This window comes from Anthonomus grandis, chromosome 4 (genome assembly GCF_022605725.1).
Source record: "Anthonomus grandis grandis chromosome 4, icAntGran1.3, whole genome shotgun sequence".
Taxonomy (NCBI): Eukaryota; Metazoa; Arthropoda; class Insecta; order Coleoptera; family Curculionidae; genus Anthonomus; species Anthonomus grandis.
In genome coordinates this window covers 34211535-34231540 of record NC_065549.1, presented here as the reverse complement: position 1 = coordinate 34231540, position 20006 = coordinate 34211535, and the positions used below count along the sequence as shown (strand labels likewise).

At 29.7% G+C, this 20006-nt stretch overlaps 1 protein-coding gene across 1 annotated transcript in view; it reads left to right on the top strand.

Moving 5' to 3' along the window:
- The first annotated feature begins 3591 nt into the window (after positions 1–3591).
- Positions 3592–20006, top strand: part of LOC126735613 (A disintegrin and metalloproteinase with thrombospondin motifs adt-1-like) — a 224637-nt gene continuing 208222 nt past the window's right edge. The window contains exon 1 of the mRNA XM_050439673.1: positions 3592–3784. The gene's annotated coding sequence lies outside the window, so the exon portion shown is untranslated. The remainder of the gene's footprint in view (positions 3785–20006) is intronic.

The following is a 20006-nucleotide window of genomic DNA, read 5'->3' as shown; positions in this document are numbered from 1 at the left end:
TAACTTTTTTTACGAAATCCCATGTTAAATTAAAAAAAAATTGGTAATTTTTTGTTGTAAACTAAACGAAGTCTCAATAAATAAATAAATATGTCTTTATTTAGTATCAAATGCACATTACATTACATTTGCCCAAAAAGGCAAAGAATAGCTAAAGCTACTTTTATCTCTTAACCTTAATAATAATAATAATAATAATAATAATAATAATAATATAATAACAAATGTTTTGACAAACAAGCAGTAATAGTAATATGAAAATTAACCGAAGAACAAATTAAGAAAAAAAAACTAATTAAATAATGAAATAACGAATTAACTAAGTATCGTCAGCGTACTGGTACGCCTCAGAGCTCTTTACGACTAAGGAAAGATCCGAAGTATATAGCAAGAATAAAAGAGGTCCCAGAATCCATCCTGGAAAAACTCCAAAAATTATGTGTTCCGAATCCGAGTAATTGTTATTGAACGTGCTCGTTGAGTAGGATTCCAGAGATAGAACTTAAAAAAAGAAAGAACAACTTCATTGCAACCATAAAACTTTAACTTGGCGACTAACAAATCATGATCGATTACATCGAAAGCCTTTAAATAAAACTTCAGGAATCATTTTTATTCAAAATAAAGTCGGTGACGTACAGTTTCTTTCAATAAAATTGTGCAAAAATGTTTTGGTACGCACGACACTGATGAAAGTAAAACAATAATTTTTGCGTAAGAAGATGCATCTTTATTATTTTTCCAAAAAATTGTCATTAACATATCCAAATTAGTTTTGAAAATATAATAAAATTTAAATATTTTAATTAAAAATTTGACACCCTGTATCTTTCTAATGAAGCAATTTTCGAATATAGTTTACATTATATACAAACTGATATTATTTTGAGGTTTTCTATCTGCCATTTAAGTTTTCACTTCGGGCTTTCACGATCTCAATGTGCCTTTGCCTTCAACATGGCCTGATAATAATAATTTTTTAAACAGGAAAGACAAGGTGGTAAAGTGAGTTGGGTGAGAAATTTTATAAACTCTACTCGTAATGAAGTGAAATTATATTTGGATAACGCAAGAAATAAAGACAGAATAGTCGTGCACAACAGACCAGATATAACTTTACCAACACTGATAGATGAAAATATACGACAGTGGAAATAATCTTGACCCAGGCAAAATCTAAGCCAGGGAAAGCATAACTCAAATAAGCCAAGAAACATTCTTCTTCTTACTAATGGCTAAGTTATTTGAGTACTTAGGTATGAAATAAATACTAAACATAATCCATACACCATTAATAATAGAGAGAGTCTTTAAAAATATATTGCTACTATATTTTTAACAGAGGTGGCATAACTCGCGATTGATATTTTCATCAAGGTAATATCTATATAAGGAAAGCAATGGACAACTTCTTAACAGTATTTGATATATGACTTAAAAATGTCAGCTGTAAATTAATTGTTACACCTTAACGACTTGAAGAACTTGCTTCTCAATAGAAAACAAAAATTAATCAAAAATATTATTTATTTGGACTTATACCCAAAAAAAAATAACTACACATTTATTCTGTATCATCTGCATGTGCAAAGCGATACTCACAGTATTTAAGATATTAAAAAAAGCATGATATATAAGTAAATCAAAAAACTAGAATAATAAATACTAGTGGATCTATTATACTTTCGTGAGGGACACGACTATAAACCGAAAGACATCTTGAAAAAATGGCATAATTTTTTTCCCTTTGAGACCTTTTATTTAAAAATTATTTGATTATTTTTTATTTTCTCTATTATCTGAAAATATTATGTAATATAACAATGCTATTAACATTTCAAAACTAAGAAAATCAAACACCTTCAATCAATAAAAAAGCAATGATCTTATTATCATCGCATGAACGAAAAATATGGCCGATAACATCGATCTGCCATTGCGGTCGCACAACTATAGCCATTGTAATTAAAATAATATGGTTTGGACATAAATTAGGACATATGGTAGACAAAATACAACGCATTGTGTTGGTAACAGACTTTTCATCAATTTTAAGTAAAGTTTAGTTTTTAGGGTTAAAATCACTTTGGCAAAATTTAGAGAAAAAACTGTTTATACATTGTAATGTATATCCAATGTAGAATCTTACAAATATGGCCCTTCAGTTTAAGACAGAATGTAAATCTGCATTTCTGTAATATACAAAAAATTATATGTATAGTCGTGCTCTTATCCTTAATACGACTCATCATGTAATTCAGAGTTTTTCAATGTTGTCTTTGATTTAATATTCATCTAGCAACAGACGATAATTAAAAAAAAATAATGTCATGTTAATCGTTAGTCCCTAGTTAAAATAAATTTCATACTTTTTGTGAACTGTCTGATTACAATTTAATGACGATTTTTTATTTATCAACTTACGTGATGAATGTTTTTTTTATTTCGGCATTAACGATTTTTATACAGTGTGTATAAGCAAAATGGAATAATTTAGATAAAAATAAATAAAAGCTTATTCGAAAAAACGCTTGGACATGTCGATTTATAATTTTATAAATAACATAGAGGATATAATAAGTAATATAACAGGAGAGTTGAGTAAAAAAAATATGCCGATAATAAATCTTCAAACTTTTTAAATCTGTCTGCTTTCTATTTGCTATTTTAAAATGTATGCCCTATTGATAATTGATAATAATATTTAGTTATGTTTTGTGAGATTTTTCTCTTGAATTAAGGTACTATGGATATCTAAGTTTAAGTAAATCAGGGTAGATAAACCTATTTGTATAGGTTTTCTACATCTGGACTTCACCTCTTTTCACAATAGTACAATTATGCTTAGGATATAATTATTTGTAAATCTAACTTTGTTTTGTTTAACTCTCTTGAAATTGTGAAAATAAAGTATTTATTATTATTAGCCACGCATATAGAAATACACTCATACTCCAACCAAAAATAGAAATAATGCGACACCGGCCTGTTGCGTGATGCCTTCTATTAAAATGTGGAATATTTTAATTATTTTTGTACATAAACATTATACTACTTAGTTTATAGTTTATGCTTTAAATAAAATTTAGTGACAATTTTTTTAAATGTTTAATAGCATGAATTATTTTGCTTGTAGGTCTACGTTGGTCAAAGTGACTTATCCCTAGTCGCGATACTTTCTTTCCTATTTACCCTATTTGCCTTATTCTGATGAAGCCAAATATGTATATGTATCGTATGTATATGTACATATACTCATATGTACTACACTCATATGTTGTACATATATCGGCCAATATCACTTTTACTTTGTCTCCTTTCCTATTTGCAGAATGTCCCATAATTCTTCATCTTTGTATAAAAACTCATAAAAACCCAGTTAAACTCACGATACGCGTTTTATGAAAATGTATTTTTTATTCATTTACGAAAATTCCTGTAATATAACATTCCCAGATTTACGCAGTAAAGCGTAAAAATTAAGAAGCGAATTAGTATAGAAAAACCGCATGGTTGGATGCCTGTGGATGGTGGAAATGGTGTGGTATGGTATGGTAGAGTACCTCTTGTCAACCACAATTATAACTCTCGGCTTACTAGACTAGTAGGCGATAAAGAGCCCAACTCGCGCGCGGACTGTTGTACATCGCTGAAGAAGTAACGTCGACCTCGCAGACCGATTTGCGGTATATAATCTGCGTTCTTTGCATTGCCGGTTGCATTTATTAGTGCGATTTTAAGTATTTTTATTTATTGTGGTTTTCTTAACATTGTGATTATTAAGGTAAGTTAGAAATATCCTATATAGCTTAAGACCTATACATGATTTTTATCTCAGATGAGTTTATCTCATATGTAAAATAACAACTTAATATCGATGCTCTAGAATATTATATATATTAATTTTAGAATATATTGATAACAAATTAAGTACAAAATATTAACTTATTTAGTAGAAAACTCGTTAATCACATTTCTGTTGTAACTTTGGAATTTATCTTAAGTCAAAGTTTTTAAAAGACTCAAAGGTTACGATTTTAATTCAAAACCTAAAAATTTCAAAGGAGGTTTAAGATTTAATTTAACATGAAATACACTTTTAGTCAAAATTTATATTTAATATTTTAATCTGTAATAAAAAGATTTTATTTACTTTTAGTTATGATAATTTCCCATTTCCTTTCCTTTCATTTATCTATAGAGTAGATACTTGTACTAAGTACTTTTATACAGTGTGGTGACTTTAACTGGAATAAATTCAGTTAAAACTAATCAAAATTTATCTCGCAAAATTCCTGAGACTCGTCGATTTTTGTTTTTTTTTTCACATTTCAAGATAGTTTTTGTATTTTTTCACCTACAGGGGGGGGGTCCAAATTAACCCCAACTTTTTTTTTCAAATGGAAAGCCACTTTTTTTAAACTCTCATTGAAAAGAGCCCTTTTTCTTGATTAAATTGCCCTATTTACTTTTGTGATTATCTAAAGGAGAAATACGAAAAAAAAATAAAAACTATTAAATTATTAAAAGTTGCGTTTAATGTATAAGATGCTCAAAATGAGCACCATTTAGGGTGAATGTAGCCTCATGAGAAAAAAGGATCCACTCCGAAAATATGCGATTTTCGTCAATGGCGTTCATCATTAATTCACAGAACTGAACTCTGCGATCTGGATCGTCTTCCAATAACTCTTGAACGGGTTGCGTTTTATAAGGTCCTTTGTTTGCACTTTTTAAAATTTTTAGCACAGATTTATGATGAATAGAGTTTTCGCGAGCTACTCTTCTGGCTGCAGTTACTGGATTTTCTTCCATCGCTAACAATACATTTAATTGGGTGTTTTCATCGATTTTAGAAGACCTTTGTCTTGAAACAACTCTCACGTGCCCAACTTCTCAAGATCTGCTTTCGATTTTACTAACCATACCTTGGTTAATAGGTGGCAAATCTGGATATTTCTGCCTGAATAAGTGGACAACCTCTAGCTGAGTACGACTTCTGTCCCCATAACCAATCATCATTAAGATTTCAATCTTGTGGGATTCGGATAAATAAGGCATTTTTTCAATATAAGTTAACTTATTTAACAACTGGTTGAAATTCACTTTAACAGTGACACTACAACAATGTCAGGAAATGTCTCGATACCAATAAAATAAACAAACACGCCAAAAATTTACCAACACAAAATATTTCGAGACTTTTAATAATTTAATGTTTTTTTTTCGTATTTTTCCTTTAGATAATCACAAAAGTAAATAGGGCAATTTAATCAAGAAAAAGGGTTCTTTTCAATGAGAGTTTAAAAAAAGTGGCTTTCCATTTGAGAAAAAAAATTGGCTTAATTTGGACTCCCCCTGTAGGTGAAAAAATACAAAAACTATCTTGAAATGTGAAAAAAAAAACAAAAATTGACGAGTCTCAGGAATTTTGCGAGATAAAATTTGATTAGTTTTAACTGAATTTATTCCAGTTAAAGTCACCACACTGTATATAGTTAATTTTACTTCACTATAGTTATTCATTGAAAACTAAAAAATAAAAGCGTTAAATATTTTTATAATGTTAACAATGGGCCGGTATAGGCTTAAATATTATTCTTATTGCATAAGATTTATATTCTTACATAAACTAAATTAATGATTTTTTATGATAAAATAAGAATTCGCAAAAAAAATAATTTACCAAATAACAGGCAAATTTTCATTATTACTGTATTTTTGTATCTTTTCTATTGTTCTTGACTTCTTTGAATTTCTCTCTAAAATTTAGTTAGTTATACAGGGTGGCCCGAAATTACATCGCAATATTTTACCAGCCTTATCTTTGTCTAAAAATAAGATTTTCAAAACTTCAAATACAGGAATCTTGAAAAGTGAACCGTTTTCATTTTACAGGGTGTTGTATAATTTCTATTAAAGATGATTTTTTGTTAATATTTTTAAAAAGCCTGGTCGTTATTTTTCGACATTTTTATCGTATAGATATGTACGTTATTGTTACTAATTGATTTTATAACATTTTATGCTAAAATGTATACAGGGTCGTTTAAAATTAGTGGTCAGCAAAGATAAAAATGTTATAACTTTTTTTCTGGTTATTTTTTAATTATTCGGATAGTAAAATTAAAAAGAACCAACATTTTTACATAAAAAAGGTACTCTCGTCTTGTTTCGTTAGAAGCCTCTGCTTTTAATAAATTTTTTGTTCGTTTGTTTTGTTTGGTATTTTGAGTTTTTTTTCTTAGCTAATAAGTTAATGTTTTAAATTTTTTTCAAATATTTACACACTATTTACAATTTTGAAATAAAATACTAAACAAAGAAAATAGTTTTTGATCTTAAAATTAAGTATTTGTAATAGTCTTATGTCATGTTTATACCTGATGACTTGTGACATACCTTTTAATTTTATTAAACGTGATCAAAAATGCTTTATGAGTGTAGGTTGCAAATTATTTATGCCTGATTATTTCAAAAACGGGCGCTTCTATCGAAATAAGACAAGAGCACCTTTTTATATAAAAATGTTGGTTGTTTTTAATTTTACCATCCAAATAATTAAAAAGTAACCAGAAAAACAGTTATGACATTTTTATCTTTGCTGACGACTAATTTTAATCTACCCTGCATACATTTTAGCATAAAATAATATAAAATCAGTTAATAACAACAGTAGTATACGATAAAAATTTCGAAAAATAACGACCAGGCATAGAAATTATAAAACACCCTGTAACATGAAAACGATTCACTTTTTAAGATTCCTGTATATGAGGTTTTTGTCTTATTTTTAGACAAAGATGCAGCTGGTAAAATATTGCGATGTAATTTCGGGACACCCTAGTCGCCGCAAGACATAATTTATTTTGGACAGCTGTCAAAACTCCTGCTTTTTACCTGTTAGAAGTATGCTGCCACCTGCTAAGAAACTTTCTTTTTTTGGAAAAATCCTTGTCAAAATTCAACAAGAAGATTTATTCGTATCAAACACAGAATTTGATATTTTATAAATAGAATATACTCATAGGAAATAGGACAAAAGTTGAACGCCTGTTTTTTTATATGTGGATGCAAGTGAAATTGCAATAACAGCTTGCAAGTGAAATTTAAACTTAAATTTAATTAATTAAATTTTCGTCAAAAATTTGAAACGTGAAGGCTAACTAGATTCAAGCTAAAAATACTCACATTTTGGATAATAAAGCTTTTTACCTATAACAAACAATTTTGTTAAAACTTGTTTAAATCAAAAAACTAATGAAAATAAAAAAAATATCAGATTGCCGCTAATGACGTATGGCATCAGTAAAACTTCTAAAAGGCTTTTGATCGGAGTATTTAGCTGATTATACTTAAACACTTATTCTGCTTTGCTTTAGTACGCCACCTATTTTTTTTAAGTAATTTCTTACATCATCGCATCTTTAGCTACTTTTATTTTTGCTTATGATATTATGAGTGTGTTTTCTCCAGAAACAAATCTTACACATCCTTGGTTTATCAGTAACAAAATTTAATTTAATATTCACAAGTGTCTAAAATGTAGCAAAGTTAACTGCAAATAAATGTCTACGATCTAATGCTTTGTAAAAGAATAAGTTAGTTAGGTGTTGCGTTTGCAGATTTCTCATAAGTGTGGAATTTCTTAAATTCCTAATATTTCACATACTTACTAGATTCAATCTTAATTATTGATTTTCAGACGGTCTGTTACTGTTTCGAATGTTTACATTTTAATGAATAGTGTCTGTGACGAGGATTACATTTTTTAGTTTCAATAGAATCATTATATCTAAAAACTCTATACAGGGGGAAATAATTATAGATAAATTCACCCTCAGCGAGGACTGAATTCACCCTTGTTTTTCTTAAACTAGAAGGGATATGTTGTGATACATCATTTAAAATGATCTAAAATTTTCTTTGAAATGGCGCATTGTCTTTAAGATCTACAACTCGTTTTTTTTCAACAAGCTTCCTTTGCTTGATATTTTAATTAAAAAAGATGTCTTTAATTTTTTTTTGAAACTAGAATTTTTCGTAAACCAACTCATACTAATGGATATCTTAATTTTAATTCTAGTCCTACAATAATGGTAAAAAGAGGAGTGGTAAAAAGTTTATGTGATCGTGCAAACAGTATTTGTAATAATCAATATTTAACAACTGAAAAATATTTTATTAAAAATATTTTAATACAAAATAATTATCCCAAAGAATTTTTGGAAAATTGCCTTAAAGAGTTTGATAATCCACGTATAAAATTGAATCCACCAATGTTTACAAATCTTATTTTACCATTTATTTCAGGTTGTTCTGAGAAGATAAAAAGAATTGCAAAAAAAATTATTATAAGAACTATTTCTAAATCACAAAACACATTACGATATTTATTAACAAAAACTAAACCTTTTAATAATAATGAATTTAACAAAAATATATAAAATTCCTTGTACTTGTGGTAAATTTTACATAGGTGAAACCTGTAGATCATTACCAAAAAGAATTATTGAACATAAATCTTACATAAAAAACAATGATTTTCAAAAATCCAAAATTACACAACATGCATTCGACAATAACCATAGAATAAACTGGAATGCTTCATCAATTTTAGCAAAGGAACCAATTTCAAAATTACGTCAACTAAAGGAAAGTGCATTTATCATGTTAAATGAAGATAAATGCTTAGCTACTTGTTTAATTGATTTTAATAATACATGGATTCCTTTGCTAAAAAGAAAGGCAGAACAGGGCATTCTCAAAATTAATTAATAATTTAAAAGATATTCATATATTTTCTATCATTAAATTACATTAAGATCAAACCTCTTTAATTTTAAAGAAGTAACCTTTGAATTTTTTGTAATCTTTCAAAACAGTCTGTCAAACTATTAATAAACCGTGAAATTATATAAAAAAGTATTAAAAGTATTGTCGAATTAGGAAGGAGTTTTAAAGGAATTATTATATAGCAGAAAATTTGAAAGATAAGTATATTTTGTTTATATTTTTAATTTAATTTTAATTATCTTGATAACGGTAGTAGATATAATTACTGAAACGTTGGTTTAAATTAGGTATTTTTAAAAAGTAGGTCTTCTCGTTGTTTTTATCGTTTTTTATTTTAATATTCATAACAAAGTTAGGTAGGATATTGAAAAGAAGAAACAAGCTCAGAGATTAATAGATTAAATCTCAGCTCCTAATATAAAAAAATATAATAAAATCTATTATACCTCAAGTAAATTATTGTATTTAAAACTTATTGAACTTAAATTAGATTAAGTATATCGAACGGCATCATTATAGATTTGAGTTCATATTTCTTTTAAATACGCGACTAAGTATATTTTCTTCTTATTTTCAATTTTTGAGTGTGTGAGATAGTAATTTCTAAATTGATTTTTGATATAAGTGACGTAATACCCAATAAAATAAGTAACTCATTACAACTCGTTGCCAAAAAATTCAGTTTACTTATATTAATTAGTAACTTACCTTTTATTTAGTTAATTGTTGAAAATATCCCTAGTTCACCTTCATGCAATAGTAGAAGAACTGTTTAAAGTATTCCTGGATATTCTGAAGAATATCGGGTGTAAATTGATGGTGTTTATCAGTGATGCAATTTTTTGTCATTGTCATGTCATTTTTCATTGTCAATTTTAGATATCTCAAAAAATGAACCCAAGAGAAGACAAATCGGGTGATCTGGCGGGCCAATTTATAGCACCCCTTGTCCCAATTTATTTTCCAAAAGTGTTTAAAAGTGTCTAAAATTCTATAGCATGCGTAGCTCAAATCTAAAAACCAAAGCGCCATTTTAAAGAAAATTTAACGCTCTTTTAAATAAATGTGAATGCGACCTCCGCTAATTGAAGTTATAGTGCTAAAATTTATTTATAAATATGTCACCCCAAAAACAAAAATATACAATCTGACGTATATATACAGGGTGAGTTTTTCAAAGCGCGGAGTAGTATTATGCATTGATGATATTATTTATCGATGACGTGCTCCTGGACTATTATTTGGTTAAGCATTCTTCACATTTTAAAAATATTTTGGACTATACAGGGTGTTCCGAAAAAGCAGGGCACTACAAAAGTTTTTTAAATGGAACACCCTGTATTGCAAAACATTTTTGAATTCTTTGCGTAATTACCAATCTTTTTTGATAATGGTTTAATATGCCAAAAATTAATAGTTTAGGAGATAAATCAAATTTTGTTAAAAATTTAGAATTTGCACGCATCTCTTTAATATTAAAATTTAGCACCTAAATTTTGAATACAGACTTAATTTTTATCATCAGAAGTAAAATAAAGTTACTTTGATATGCATGCATGTAAAATTATTTATTTTGTTATACAGGGTGTTTTTTTTGAAAGGCCAAACTTGCCCAACTTTAAATATAAAAATCTCTCTTATTTTAAATGAAACACCCTGTATATTTTCATGTCATCTAATAGCTTACTTAAGAGTCTATAAATTTTATTAATAATGTCCTATCTCTATATCTAACAGTTTTTGAGATATCATGGATTTTTCTGTTTTTCTCCTGTAAAAACTGACAATGCCGACTTAAAGTTTTGAAGCACCTCGTATTTTTTATGTATCCATCAAGGCGCCGTGGAAACAAATGAAAAAAATCTCAATAACAAAAAGACAGTTACATTAGTTAATTAGAGATTAATAGTTAGATTTGTTTTAAGGTGTTTTTTAGATATTTGTTTTCAATATTAAAAATGAATTATTCAAGAAATTAATTTATTGATATGATTTTTGTTTTGGGTGAAGCAAATAAAAATTGTCTGCTAGCTCAAAGGCTATATAGAGAAAAATATCCTTAACGGCGCACACCCGATTCCCGCAGTTTTCGCGTTGTTATGGACCGATTTATGACGACTGGTAGCGTGGATCTGCCAAAACGTAATGTTGCTAATAGGGTGGCAAATGAAGGTAAAGAACTTGAAATTCTTTTGCAAATTGAGGAGGATCCCCACATTGGTAGCCTTACTTTCTGATGTTTCGCAGACAACGGTAAACCGGACAACACGGAAATATAAATAACACCCATATCACATTAAGTTGCATCAAGAACTTCACAATCAAGATTTTCAGCTACGTGTAACTTTTTGTGAATGGTTACTTCGCAAAATTGAAATTAATCCAAATTTTGTTAACTATATTACGTATTCCGACGAGGCGACATTTAAAAGCAATGGTGCTGTCAATAGGCATAATATGCACTATTATGCAACAGAGAACCCTCATTGGGTACGTGAGGTTCAGCACCAGAATCATTGGTCCCTTAATGTATGGTGCGGCATCCATAATAACCGTATAATTGGACCATATTTTTTTAATGAACCTTTGAATGGGCATTCATATCGAGTATTTTTACAGCAGCAATTGCCTGAATTATTAGAAGAAGTCAATCTCCAGGAACGGCAAAGTATGTGGTTTCAACAAGATGGTGCGCCTCCCCATTTTCATCGTGCAGTAAGGGAATATTTGTATCAAGAATATCCTCAAAGATGGATTGGTCGCGGAGGATTTGTTGCATGGCCGCCAAGGTCTTGCGATCTTACGCCGCTAGATTTCTTTCTGTGGGGTTATCTCAAAGATAAAGTCTATGCAACAAAACCAACTACAAGGGAGGATATGATTATTAGAATTAGGGATGCCTGTCAAACCGTAACACCAGGAATGTTATACCATGTTCGACAAAATATAATTAAAAGAATTAATATTTGTATCGAACAAGGAGGACATATCTTTGAACATTTGTTGAACAGAAATTAACTTTTATTATATAAAAATAAGTGAATTTAATAAAAAGAAACGTCCATAAATTTGTTTCATTTTATAAGAAAAAAATTACACGAAATGAAGAAATATAAGTATATTTCAAAAACTATTAGAGATAGGGATAGAATATTATTAATAACATTTATAGGCTCTTAAGTAAGCTATAAGATGACATGAAAATATACAGGGTGTTTCAGTTAAAATAAGAGAGATTTTTATATTTAAAGTTGGGCAAGTTTGGCCTTTCAAAAAAAACACCCTGTATAACAAAATGAATAATTTTACATAGCACGCATATCAAAGTAACTTTATTTTACTTCTGATGATAAAAATTAAGTCTGTATTCAAAATTTAGGTGCTAAATTTTAATATTAAAGAGATGCGTGCAAATTCTAAATTTTTAACAAAATTTGATTTATCTCCTAAACCATTAGTTTTTGGCATATTAAACCATTATCAAAAAAGATTGGTAATTACGCAAAGAATTCAAAAATGTTTTGCAATACAGGGTGTTCCATTTAAAAAAATTAACTTTTGTAGTGCCCTGCTTTTTCGGAGCACTCTGTATAGTCCAAAATATTTTTAAAATGTGAAGAATGCTTAACCAAATAATAGTCCAGGAGCACGTCATCGATAAATAATATCATCAATGCATAATACTACTCCGCGCTTTGAAAAACTCACCCTGTACAATTTTTTTTTAAACTTTCACATTAAAAGCCGTATCTATAACTTTGCTGAACTGTTTTGGCCACCCTGTATATAAGCTTGGTCATAATCTCATTGACTATTTGTATCTGTAATTCGCGGCTTTCTCAAATATTTTATTTATAAGCTATGCGATTTAAAATAGCAACAAAATCACTAATTTTTGTAATAATCACAAACCTTAACGGCATTTCGTCTTTACGTGATGTGCACCACTGCTCTCTTACGGAAGTGGTTATTATTTCTAGAGAAGTTTTCTCTCCTTTAAAACAAGTGGTAAAGTTAAGTTAAATTAGGTTTGATGCTTTAAGTTTATATATTTATTACTTACATAGTTAAAATTATTTAGCCGTCCCACTGATCCCACTGAAGGTCAGTGGGTTATGAATATCATAAGTCGTTTTACGAAAAGGGATGTTAAAAGTATCATGAAAACGTAAAGCCAGAACAGGAACATTGAAGTGAATCCGACTTTTTGAAGAAGAGAGAGTTGGACTTTGAGAAGTTTGGACAATCAACAAATCCATGAATAATCTTGTATACAAATACAGCTTCCAACATATTATGACGAACCCTAAATGAAGGTAAAGACAAAGACTGTTCGAGGAGTGCATAATCATGATTGTTGATAATAGTGTTAGTATGGTAGACACAATACTTAAGAAATTTATGTTGGATTCGCTCTAGAGTTTCCGGTATGAACTCTTTTGAGTAAAGGGAGACCAAACTACTGAACAATATTCCAACATGAATTTGATCAGGCCACAATAAACGACCCTTATGAAACTAAAGATAAAGATAAACTTTTTTATCTAATAAATTTTTCATCATTTAAGTGGAGTTTATTTTTATAACACCAAATATGTAGACGATCCAAGTCAGCCTGCAAATAATCCTTTAAGCCATCAACAATTTTCCAAAATTTCAGGTCATCAGCCAACATTAAGCATTTGCTATTCCTAAAACATGCAGCTATATCATTAACAAAAATGCTAAAAAGTGAGGGAGATGTATAACCGCCTTGAGGAATATCTGAGCTGACGTTGATAGTATCAGATAAATGGCAACCAATTTTAACCCCTTGACTTCGACCAGATTTTCATCCATTCGACAATTGTTCTTTATTTATGCAGCTTTATAACTTTTACCATTTTTCTTTTATGTATTTTGATGATCTTGATGTGAAAATGAAATGTATGATTCTATTAATTTGAAGATAATTTTTTGTAAAGTTAATAAAATTGTAAGGGCATTTTCTTAATTAGCTTCTTTAAAGAAACAGTCTGATTTGACAGTTCCATTTTACTTCAGTTTTGTTACGGCATCCTGTATATTATTTTTTTATCCGGTAACCACAATTCTTTAATTTGATCATAAATCCTCTTTGGTATATTTAATCTGCCTGATGAATTTTTCAATTTTAAATAAAATAGCCTCTTTTCTGCAGATCTATAACTGTACATACTTCATTTGCTTTATTGTTATTTTAGAACTACTTACATTCCGTAATCGATTTACACAACGTAAATGACGAAAATCAGGGGCTATGACCTAATTAGAATAGTATGTTTTCATAATTTAATTATAATAGTTAAATTCTATTTTAAAGAGATTAAACATTACCACACATTCAAATCAATCGGTTTGAAGCCTCTATTCAGATATAAACCTGGACTTATAGACCTTGGCAAAAGAAAATAGCTTATACGAAAGAACCTTTTTGATAAACTAAATAGTAATATTTGTTATGTGCTTTCTAAATGCCGTTCCACCCTCCAACAACAACAATGAATATATGATTGAATTGATGACAAATAAAGCATTTTTAAATGTTACTAAGATGTTTGACTTTATGATATTACCAATCATTCTAAATGCTATGTCTTATCTAATAAGATGAAAATCTTACATATTGTCAGCTAAACACACATAGTAAAGAATAAATTTAATTTTTAATACAATAATTTGTAAGAAATAAATTAATTATTAGGAATAAACAACGAGGGGCAAATCGCAGTGCTAGTTATCAATAACTGATTCGAGCTGATCCTCTATCCTTAGTTAGGCCCGGGTACCCAATACCCTTAGGATTAGATACTTGCATATAATTACATATTAACTTTGTGTAGGGTAAGATGGTACCAACAGCCGATAAATGATGTAAGCTAGCTGTTCATATATCGGTAGATTATCCCATCAAATAGATAGTTACCCGATTTTCAGATGAAACCGGCAGCTGATAATAGCTTCGAAGTAGCCTGTAGGAAGATCTTTTCATTAAATAATTAAGCATTGACGTTAATGCAAACTGTGTCTTTTTTCAGCTAAATACTTACGATGCTCCGATGTTGAGTATAAAACTATAGACCATTTTGGTAAGGCCATCTTGTATAATTCTAAACTAGGATCTACGAGTATTTCACCTAATATAAATCAGTCTATCCTACTGCTATTCCCGAAGGTCAACAAAGGCCTGCTCACTTTTTTGATCGACGTGGTAGCAGAAAATAGGCTCTAGGCTAGTCATTGCTGTCATTAGTCGGCACTGTGGTTTTTCCAAAGAATTACGAGTTCTCCGAGTCGAGTTGCAATGATAATACTAAATTTTATATTGAGGGAATAGTTGTGTGCCTTAAGTTCATTCGCGCGTGTTCCTGCCTCTCTGTCTCTGTCCCGTTGCACCGTTATACTATATTTTAGTCTTAACTAAAAACTATGGTACCATTCATGCAGCTACGCAGCAATAAAAGAATTACATGTCCAAGATCCGCTTTGCATAAACAAACAAAGAAACAAAAGATCTGCTTTTGCACGCATACAAGATTCATTAATTGGGCCCTGGAGCATCACCATTTCTCAAAAAAGAAAAAATCTTTATTAAGACAGAATGTCAATTGAATTGGTACATCAATACATCTATAGTGAAATACCCCTTGGTGCGCATTTCGGACGGCTGGAATGATTAAACCATACTTCTTCAAAAATGCGCTTGGGATAATACGATAACGTGAAATGTTACCCAAGTTTTTGTGCCTCTAGTTGTATTAAATTGATCTCGAGGATATTTTCTTCCAAGAAGCAGGTCTGATCTGCTAAAGAGTGCGAGAAATAATGTTGTCACCAAGTTTTCACATCGCGACTGTCATCCCTCGAGAGCTTTTTTCTCTGAGGATATTTAAAGAAAAACGTATATGTAAAAAAGCCACAGTAGCGCGAGAACCTTATACACAATTATAAGAAAAACATTACCCTGCACGCGAGGTTTTGTGTTGGCTATTTAATAAATGTCCATATCCCCTTTGTAATCGCAACTATTTCTCGTCATGTTAAAATAAAAAACTCGTATATTGTATATATTAAAATATATAGTATTTTAAAAACAGCATGCTTTGACAAACTCTTTTTACAAAATCCATACTGATTAATTGTTAATTAACAAAGCGCAGAAGTTCATACGTGTGTCTTATCAGATTTTGCAATCAAGAGATTTGGTTTCTATTTTCATGATATGAATGTATATACAAAAAGCCTAGTATACAGGGTACCTCCGATTAAGTCGGCACTATTGGTATCTTTGTTAATATTTAAGATACAGGGTCGGTTAAATTAGCAAACTAGTAGGATTTTTTCTGTTGATTAAAATGGTGAAAACAGAAAAAAAATTGAACATCGCGTTTTCGAGAAAATGTGAAAAATGTACTTTTGTCAAATGGAATCTCCTGTATATTTTTACATAAATCAAAAGATAATAATTTTCTTAATAAAAAAGTTTATTTACACTAATAGCATAAACCTAAAAATAACAAAGTTATAGCGATATTAATAATTTTGTCAAATTTAGACAAGTTGGCTTTGAAATAAATAACATCAAGTAAAACTACATTTCTCATTCAATACATTTCTGAGCACACTTAAGCACACGTCTTGTGGCTTTTAATATTGATCTTCTATCTATTGATCCAATTATTTGCCTAATATGTGTTTGAAGTTCATCAACGGTTCTGTATTTTTTTTTATACACTTCATTTTTTATGTAACCCCAAAAATAAAAATCTAGAGGGGTTAGGTCTGGTGACCTAGGTGGCCAACGAATCGGGCCATGTATCGCAATCCATTTATCGTCAAACAGTCTATTAAGTAATATTCTTACATCATTTAGTTGACGGGGAGGTGCTCCATCCTGTTAAAAATAGATTTGTTGCCGTCTCTCCAAGTTAACATTATCCAAATAATCTTCAAGCGCTCCAGATAATATGAGATCAACATATCCCCTTCCAGTCAAAGTGCCATCATAAAACACAGGTCCTATTACTTGGCTTCCTATTAAGCCGCACCAAACGTTTATACTAAATTGATTTTGAGGATTTCTGGGATCAGTAAGGAAAAGATTTTCTTGGGACCAATAGTATACATTTTTACGGTTAAACATACCTTTGTTTGAAAAATTAGCTTCGTCGCTCCAAATTATATGGTTTAAAATATTATCATTAGCTTCATATGCATTACGTAACCAGTTGCAAAAAGCAAGTCTTCTTTCGTTATCGCCAGGCAATGTATATAATATGTGCTGGTCGATACTTATATGGCACAAATTTGTGTTTCTTTAAGACCTGCCAAATTGTTACTAAGCTCACACCGTAAGCTCTTGCTAAATCTCTTGAGTTTTCCATATGAGCTTCAAAATATGCCAAAATAGAAATTTCAACATCCTCACTTACTTTATTGGTTCCTTCTTCTAGTTCTTTTAAACACGTTTTCGTTACTTCTAAATTTTCTGTAGAGAATTAAAAAGTATCTACGGTTTGGCAAGTTACGAGTCTGGAATCTCTGGCGATACTCTTCGACAATAGCGATATGGCGATAATCTACGACATACAAGGTAACATTCTAACATATCACATTTTTCAATATGCGTAAAAGGCATTTTACTAATTTAAATTTTACAAAAATCACAAACTTTGCTAACATGTAACTGTCAGTATTTCTTTATTTAATAAAATCTCTATGGCTGCTGTCATTTTATTATTCAAACAATGATTTATTTGTTTTGCTCTCAAAAAGTTCAAAGCCAACTTGCCTAAATTTGACAAAATTATTAATATCGCTATAACTTTGTTATTTTTAGGTTTAGGCTATTAGTGTAAATAAACTTTTTTATTAAGAAAATTATTATCTTTTGATTTATGTAAAAATATACAGGGGATTCCATTTAACAAAAGTACATTTTTCTCGAAAACGCGATGTTCAATTTTTTTTCTGTTTTCACCATTTTAATCTACAGAAAAAATCCTACTAGTTTGCTAATTTAACCGACCCTGTATCTTAAATATTAACAAAGATACTAATAGTGCCGACTTAATCGGAGGCACCCTGTATATCAAAAGTTACTAATTAATTTTTATTTATAACTTAATTAACATGTGGTAACAGTATAATTATCAATGCATCTTGCGAGAAATCCACAATGACTAATTATCCAAAAGGTTATAATTTTAAGTAAAGTCAGGCATAAAACTAGTCATTGTTTTAGATTTTAATTGTTGGCTGACTTTGATTGCTGACAATTATTGGCGACCTCTATAGTATCACGCATTTCATGTATGTAATCCGTTACCAGAAAATGTAGTCTTAAGGATAATTAGATTAATTTTACGCTCGTTGGTGACAAATTATAGCGTAGATTTGTTAAATAACTGTAAAGATTTGGGGTGAGCGTGCTTTACTATAATAATTGTCATTTTATCATTTGAACGACCCAGTAGTATTATAGGAGATTTAAAAAAAGTTTTTTCTTACAAGATATTTTTTTTACGGAATATACTGGCACAAAAGGGCAAACCTTATGGTACTCGAGTATCACTACTAGCCTCGGTGCTAGGAAGGTGTCTGTGGATATTTTACTTACAGTTTTGCAAGTTGTAATATTCGGAAAAGACGTGTTTTGGAAGTCTATTCCACAGACTTGCACTTCTCCAGAAAAAGGAGTTTCGATATTTGATGTTCTACGCGTCTGCAGAAGCACTCGATATTCATAAGTCGCGTCTGTCTGTCGAGTAGATCTTAAATCCATAGTTCTAGGTGGGATGATATGGACCAGCTCAGAAGAGCATTTAGCCTAATAGTATCAATAAAATAGAGTCAGATCCGCCACCTTCCTTCTATGCGTCATTTTTCATTCAGAATGATATACATGAAACTATCAGTACATTTTACATAAATTACGCACAATCATTATCTCAATTAAAAAAAAATTTACTATATTATCAGAAAGCAATAACACAAATGATTGTTTCATTATAGGTTCACCTATTACTTCAAATAACCCTTTACTTATCATTATGTATAATGATTACAATTATTGTCCTGTATAAATAAGTTTTTTTAATTTATGCTTAAATTGGAAATATTATCAAGGATAATTTTGCACGAACTTGTGAAATTAACTGAACACCATTCTAGAAAAACAAATATATTATTGTATATTTATACTACCGTTAATATGTCTATTTTATGATGAGAAAACTTGATAAGATCATACCTTGGGTAAGTTTCAGAATATTATATTGTAGGAATATTTAAAAAGAGCTCTAAACAACTTCAATCATCATAAAAGCTGCATGGGTTTAAGATATCAGTAATTTACTCCTTAAATTAAAATATTTGTGATTAGAATAGAAAATATCAATCTCGTTTAGTAACAGACAGAACAGCTTATATATATATATAGAATATTTAGATAGATAATGGCCCAAATAATTACGTTAATATAATTTTGGAAGATGTTGTTTCCATAAATCCAGATATCAATCTTTTCTAAAGGTAGAAAAAAAGTTTAAATTGTTACATGGTACCTTTACGTAATCAATAATCTTTAATACTCAAAACTTGTTATTGGGCAAATAATAAAATATTTTTTTCACACAGGCCGAGGAAAATATATCTATGGTTATTATTAAACAATCAAAAAATTAAACTAGAAAGGTCAACTACAAATATTATTGTAACTAATCTTTTACAGATTAAAAACTTTTGTTTATAAGTAACTGCTTGATCACTGCATAAAATCTTAAAAAACAAACTCTAGTTCTAGTTCTGCAGAACCTAAGAGCTAATAGCCTAACATCCTGACGTCTTTTTAGACGGTAATAACGTCCAAGTTCTGCCAGTATTCTTATTTCCCTTCTCTGTACTTTAAAGAGCGTACGAGCCCCCAATTCAGCCTGCAATTTTAAAGGTACAGGGGCAAAATAGATGGATTTAGGAGCATTTACAGATACATATCAGAGATATCTCCTAAGTCAATCAATATTAGCTACCATAGAATAGATATAAAATAATATATTTTCTGCAACTAGTTCAAGAAGTGGGGAGGTCTTACTGCAGTTTTGGGTTCAGGGTTTCCCAAATGCTTTGCATTATAACTTATTTTAAACACTTTACATTAATATGTAACAAAATTATAACTGAGTTCTTAATAT